Consider the following 8,051-nt stretch of genomic DNA (forward strand, 5'->3'; position numbering starts at 1 on the left):
CATGACCCATCTTAGCAGAAATCATGTTAGTGAAAATCTCATAACGCTCTTGTCTCGCGTTTTGGAGGTATCTCTCCAATAAGTCTTGATGCATCTCGTACGGGTACATGTCCTCATAGGACTTTTGGAATTCGGAGTTCATGGTGGCTATCATGATGCAATGTACCTTCGTTGCATTACGCTCATGAGTTTCAAAAGCGGTCATTTCAGCCAGAGTAGCGATTTCAGGGTTGATTTTCTCGAGCTTCTCATCGAGGACATACTCCTTATCCTCATAGCAAGCAATAGTGCGAATGTATCTTATCCATTCGCTAAAGTTCGTTCCATCGAAGGTGACCTTTTGACAAAGGCTCATCAATGTGAATGAACTAGCAGCAGCGTTGTTTGCGTTCAACATCTACAAATAGAAAGGACAAAGATAGATTAGAATATGAATCCCTTATTATCACCCAATAAGAAAAATTAGGGCTAGGATCCAACAACAATATTTACATATTAGAAAAGGGATGCCGTAATCCAACATGCAAATAATATGAAGGTAAGTGAATGACGATTCACTAATTCTCCACCATAAAACATAACTTTAAGTCCTAAATGTATTGAGAATTCCTAGGTTCGGATGAGATTCATTGAAACTATTCAATGGCATGTTTAAATCTCAATATGCCCCTCTTGTTTGTGACTGGGATACCGAGGATCACAAAGCGGGTGTGAATTACCATGCAAATTCACATGGTGCCTTCATTGTAACGATCACCTATTCGATGTGTCGGTAAACCACACACGCTCCATCGAACTATGATAAACAATGAATCACCCTTTGCCACCTTTGCTTAGAACCAATTAGTGTGCCGGTAAACCACACACGCTCCACTAACTTCTTAGCAAGGGTGCAAAGTGTAATTTCATGGGATTGCATCAATTCACTTTTCCTAAAGTAACTAATATTGGGAAATTTTAAAAACATGTAGTTACTTTGTATTTCATATTATACTTTTAATGAGAGGATGAGGTTGCCCTATCCTACCCGTTCGGCTAACGACCCTCCACCGATCAAGCAAGTGGTGGGTGTGAGTGTACACCCATTAAGCGCCATTTTATAGGCCGCAACCTTATACCCACCTTATAGATCGGCTTTGTGAATGAAGCCTACTAACGGTAAGACTAGCATTTTAGTTATACATATATATTAACCTTGTAATATTATATTAGTATAGGGTTTTATTTTAAACTTGTAAAATTCTAGGGTTTGAAATTTAAATTGTCTAAATTAAAACTTTTAATCACAAAACATAAATTTCAAAACTTGAGGACAAGTTTTAAACATTTAAAACATGGAGGATCAAAGAGAAAATAATCTCAATTAACAATTAATTCCATAATTATCCATATTTGATTTATTTAATGATTTCTTGCAAGATAATTACCAATTTAATCAAAATAATTAATTAATTATCACATAAGGAAATTAAATATTTTATTAGTTGATAAATATCTTTAATTAGATCAAGATTATAGTCATATATATCAGAAAATCGGATTAAGGTTTATCTAATATGATAAAGGCAAGTTTCCATAAGATAAATATGAAAAAATCCCAAATCTGGCCCTTCCTGACGCTCGAACTCGTCGAGTTCCCAACTGGACTCGTTGAGTCAGGCCAACTCGTCGAGTCCACCATGGGACTCGTCGAGTTCATGACACAGAAACACAAAATTCGAAATTTGCAAACAAGATTCAAACAACCAAGCAACAATTTAATAGAAACCAATCTAGTCTCTGATACCACTGATGGGTTTTAGCCATAAGAACTTTCCTATGTGGGCATGCAAAACCCTAATGCTTGGATCTAGGTTTCTCTAATTAAACATGCTTTGGATCCAAGACTTCTAATGACTAATTAGGTATAAGAACAATACAAAATCAGATGTTGAAGTTTACCTTTGAATCTCTAGTTTTGATCTTGTTGTCTTGGAGCTCTAGAGTCACAATTGTCACTCCTCTAATGGCTTACAAACACCAACTAGCAAGGAGGATGATTTGAGAGAGAGGAGAGGGGCTAGAAATCAGCTAGGGTTTCTTTGCTTTTGCAGAGGTGCCGATTTCCCTTGCCCTAGGGGTCTATTTATACTTGTAAGGCTCCTAGGGTTTCACCCTTAAACCCTATTTGGATAATCTTTCCTTAAAGCAATCCAAATCCTTACCTTAGATAAGCCTTGGACGATTTTGAGCTATCCCAAGCTCTAGAATCCGTCCAATCCCTATCCCTTAAGGATTTACAGTTTAAAGTGTAACTATCAAACAATTGACAGTTTATACCCTCTTATTTAATTAATCTCTTTAAGTCACCAAATTAATACTAATTAATTTATGACTTATATTAATCAAATAACAATATTATTATTCCTTATATTATTCTCATAATATATTAATAATATTTATTCTCTCATAATAAATCATCCTGTCAAGTTGCTATGGTGAAGGCAACCCAAAAGGACCATGCACAATCGGGTCAAATACTTGCCTAATATAGTTGCAGCCTTAGACACTATTCCAACAGTGAGCTTGAACTTTTCAAGCCTTTGAACTTGTGGGTTAGGGAGATCAATAAGAGGAGGTGGAGGAAGTGAAGCATGATCTCGTGTTCCTCGATCGAATCGTGGAATATCATCTTCATGTGGAAAGCTTGTTCCACGGGATTTAGGAAGACCATAGTTGTCATACTTTGACATCTACAAAACGGGAGAAAAAATTCAAGTTATTTGATTGATTGAGTCCTTAATAAATCACCCAAATGAGATATAAAGGCTAGGACCCAACACAATATTCCACATCTTGGGAGAGGGATGTCGTAACCCAAATTGCAGAACATCTGAAGGTAAGTGAATGACGATTCACTAATTTTCCACCATGAAAAACGAAAAACAGATTAGGTTTTAAATGTATTGAAAAACTCCTAGATCCTTTGAGATTCATTGAACTTTTCAATGGCATGTTTAAATCTCGATATGCCCCTGGATTTGTGACTAGGAAGCCGAGGATAACAAAACAGGGTGTGAATAACCATGCAAACTTACATGGTTCCCCCAATGTTACAGTCACCTATTCGATGTGCCGGTTAACCACACACGCTCCACCGAACTATGACAAACATTGAGTCACCCTTTGCTACCTTTGCTTAGAACCATTTAGTGTGCTGGTTAACCACACATGCTCCACAAACGTCTTCACAAGGGTACAAAGTGTAATTTCATGGAATTGCATCAAATTCACTTTTTCCTAAAGTAACTAAGATTGGGAATTTTGTATAAAACATTTAGTTACTTTATACTTCATTATATTTTTAATGGAAAGGGTTTGCCCTATCCTACCCGTTCGGCTAACGACCCTCCACTAGTCAAAAGTGCGGTGGGTAAGAGTGGATACCCATTCAATCGCCATTTTGTAGACAATTTCCTTAAACACCCCTTATAGACCAGCTTCATGAATGAGGCCTACTAACGGCAAGACTAGCAGTTTAAGTTATACATATATAATATTAGACTTTTAATGTTATATATAGTATAAGGGTGTATTTTACACTTTTAAATTACTAGGTGGTCTAATTTAATAAATTATACTTTTAATTTAATTAAATGTAAACCATATCACTATGGATTTATTAACTCTCTTTTAATTATACACTTAATTAATTTAATAAAACCATAAGGGTGCAATTTGAACTTTTTCAAAACTTAGGGTTTTAGAACTTAACATTTTTAAAATTAAACTTTTTAATTAAAATTTAAATTCCAAAACTTGAGGGCAAGTTTTGAAACATTTCAAATCATTAGGGTTTAGAATTTAAATATTTCAAAATCAAACCTTTTAATCAAAAATTTAAATTCCAAAACTTGAGGGCAAGTTTTGAAACTTTTCAAAACACAAAGGATCAAATAGCAAATAATTTAAATTAAACAATTAATTTAATGATTATCTAAATTTGACCTAGTCAATATTACTTGCAAGACAATTTACCAATTTAATTTAAATAATCAATTATTATCATATAAGGAAATTATCATTCAATCAAATGGTAATTATCTTTTGTTTGGTCAAGGATATACACAAATATATGATAAAATTCGAAAATTAATGACCCAAAGCAATTAAGGCAAGTATCCTCAAGACAAACAACAAGACATCCCGAAATCAGCTATAACCGACGCTTGAACTCGCCGAGTTCCACTATGAACTCGCCGAGTTGGGGCTACTCGCCGAGTCCACAATGGGGCTCGCCGAGTTTATCAGTCAGGGGCACAAAAAACGATTTTAAGGCTTGAATAAATAAACAAGGCATCAATACAATAGAAACCAATCATGTCTCTGATACCACTGATGGGTTTTAGTCATAAGAACATCCTATGTGCTCATGCAAACCTAAATGCTTGGATCTAGGTTTCTCTATTGTACATGCAATTCATCCAAGACTTTAAACCCTAGATCTAGCATGTGATAATCAATATTAACATAAGAATAGGGTTTAGATCTTACCTTGATTGTTATGTAGCAATAACAATCTCAAATCCTCCTTGTAATGGCTTTAGAAAGCTTAGAGTCACAAGTGTCACTCCTCTAATGGCTCACAAACATCAAGAGCAAGAGGATGAAGAAGAAGAAGAGGAGAGACACCCAAAAACGGCTGGAAACCCTAAGGAGACTCTTAGCCACGTTTTTGGTGCCCTAGGGATCCTTAAATAGTGAGGCTATTAGGGTTATCTAACAAGGAAACCCTAATTTGACTGCTTAGGCCCTAAGCAGCCCATGGACTCCCTCCTTAGAGGCCTTGGATGATTTCTAATGGGTTTCCCCATAGAATTCGTCCACTCCATCCTTTATGGAGTCCATTAGCCCAATATTCAACTATCACACAATTGACAGTTCTAGTCCCTTAAGTTTAATTAATATCTTTTAGCCACAAAATTAATTCTTAATTAATTATTGACTAATATTAATTAAACAATATGATTTCTCCTTTAATATATCATTCTCATAATATATTAATAAATCACAATTAATCCTCCCTCTCCATAATTCATCCTATCAAGTTGCTTTGGTGAAGGCAACCCAAAAGGACCATGCACCATCGGGCCAAGTACATACCAAAATAGTTATGGACTTAGACACTAATCCAACACCTAGATCTTTTGAGATTCATTGAACTTTTCAATGCATTGTTTCAATCTCGAGTGTGTCCTTCAGGTTTTGTGACTGGGATGCCGAGGATCACAAAACAAGGTGTGAAGTAACCATGCAAATTACTTGGTACCCTTAATATTTACCCCTCAATCGATGTGCTGGTTAACCACACGCGCTCCACCGATACTATGATAAACATTAAGTTACCCTTTGCCTACCTTTTTAAATCCAGGTTAGTGTGCCGATTAACCACACACGCTCCACTAACCGACTTAAACAAAGTGCAAAGTGTAATTTCATGGGTTAGCACCTTATTCACATTTTCCTAAGTAACTAAGATTGGGTATTTATAAAAGCTTAATTACTTAGTATTTATCATTAATACTTTTAATGAAGGGAGAATTATAGTCCTTGTCCTACCTGTTCGGCTAACGATCCTCCACCAGTCAAGGATGCAGTAGTGAGAGTGGACACCCATTAAGTTGTCATTTTATAGGCAGCAACGTTATACCCCCCTTATAGACCGGCTTCGTGAATGAGGTCTACTAATGGTAAGACTGACTTGCTCTTATACACACACACACACACACACACATATATATATATATATATATATATATATATATATATATATATATATATATATATATATATATATTATTAACTTATAATATTATAAAGTATAAGGGTTGAATTTTAACTTTTTAAAACTCTAAGGGCTTAACTTGGATTTAAAGTATTCATAAGAGAACTTTTCAAATTCCAAAACTTGAGGGCAAGTTTTGAAAATATTCAAAACTAATTAATTCCATAACTTATGTGTTTAAAGTAGTTTTAATTAAAAAAATCTTCAAGTTCCATAACTTGAGGACAAGTTATGGAAGACTTTAAACTATTAAAGAATGTAAATCTTCTTCTTTGTAACTTATGGAACTAATTAAGGTTACACATTTTAATGATTTAATGAAGTGACTCTTGAACCTCCATAACTTGAGGACAAGTTATGGAGTCATAAAACCATTTAATGAGGACACGACTCTTCATTTTGTAACCATTCCCAACTTTTATGAGTTTTAAGAAACTTTAATGTGACTTTTCATGTAACTTGAGGACAAGTTACACAAACACATTTTAGAATCAATTCTTAGATTAAAATGGATCAAATACACATAATCAATCAACCTTTTCTTTTAATCTAAGCAACTCATATGAACAAGATAATTGAATGAAACTTTTTCATGTAATTAGCATAACACTTAAACTAATACAAAACATGAATCTATTGACAATTATCTTTGAAATTGGATTAGTATGAATATTACCACATCAAAAATAAGTTTATAAGTCCAAAATCAGCTTAGGGTAATGTTCCTAGTCTAATTCCAACCAAAACAGTCAAATATATGCTGTCTGGAGGGTCCAACTCGTCGAGTGCATGAACAAACTCGACGAGTTGGATGCTTTTTGCCTTGGACTCGACGAGTCCATCAGTAGACTCGGCGAGTCTGCTGTGCAGACAGCACCAAAATTTGATTTTTAAGCAGTTTAAGCAAGTATAACAAGAAAACAAGCCTAGGCTCTGATACCACTGTTGGGTTTTGAGCAATCTAACACTCCTAAGTGTACATGCAACCCTAAATACCTTGGATCTATGTTTTCTCTATTATACATGCAAACATGAACTTTCCAAGGTATTCATCCTAACTAGCATAATAACATTGATTCGTATGAATATATCAAGTTAGAATTACATACCTCTTTGATGTAGAATGTCTTCATGAAGCTTGAGTGCCTAGTGCCCCAAGTGTGACACCTCAAATGGTTCATACAACATCATATGCACTTGGAAAGACTTGAGAGAATATACACACTTCATGAAAATCGGCTAGCACTTTATATCACTCATAGTCTAGTGGCCGATTTTGTCAACAATAAGATGCTTATATAGTTAATGACAATTAGGGTGAACCCTAATTGTCATGGCTTTCCATTTCCTTGGATCCATGGGTTCAAATATACCATGGAGCATCTTATGGGTTTTAGCCCAACTTGACAATCCATGAAGCATTAGCCCACTATACAAGTATGGATGATTTACACAATCAACGCATATATTTAATTAGTCTTCTTTTGATCACTTAATTAATCCTAGATTAATTCTTGATCAATACTAATTAAATAATCTTATTAATATATTAGAACTTATAATATATTAACCAACCTTAAGTGTTATTTGTCCCATTTTAGTCTATCCAAATGCATGATGCCATGCAACCTAAATGGACCATGTCGGGTCGGGTCAAGTCTTACCAATTATAGTTATGGACATAGACATTAATCCAACATTTGGGAGGATCTGATTTGATGCATAACTTCCCAACACCTAAAGAGATATGTAAAGGGCTTGATAATTTTGTGATTGGTCAAGAACAAAGAAGCTTTGAAGGTGGATGTTGAAGGCGGCTCCAACACATAAACACCCACACACACACACACACACACACACACACACACACACACACACACATATATATATATATATATAAAATAGGGGTAATATAGTAATTTCATGTTATATTTAACAGAAAAATTAATGGTGTTAGTCATAAAGATCATTGGTATGCTATGGTGTTTGTCATAAGAATCATTAGTATGCAAGGTTTGTTCCAAAATGATTATTTATGGAACAAAAAAAAATCATAAAAACTATTTTAGAGAAAAACTGGAACACATTAGGACAATTTGTCAAATTTTATCAAAAAGTAATTACATAAGAAAAAATTATGAAGTATAGTTAAGGAAAAAAAAAATTCGCAATCAATGACTTTTTAACAGTTAAATGTATACCAAAATGACGTTTTAGCAATTAAAAA

The sequence above is a fragment of the Lactuca sativa genome, chromosome 5 (genome assembly GCF_002870075.4).
Source record: "Lactuca sativa cultivar Salinas chromosome 5, Lsat_Salinas_v11, whole genome shotgun sequence".
Classification (NCBI taxonomy): Eukaryota; Viridiplantae; Streptophyta; class Magnoliopsida; order Asterales; family Asteraceae; genus Lactuca; species Lactuca sativa.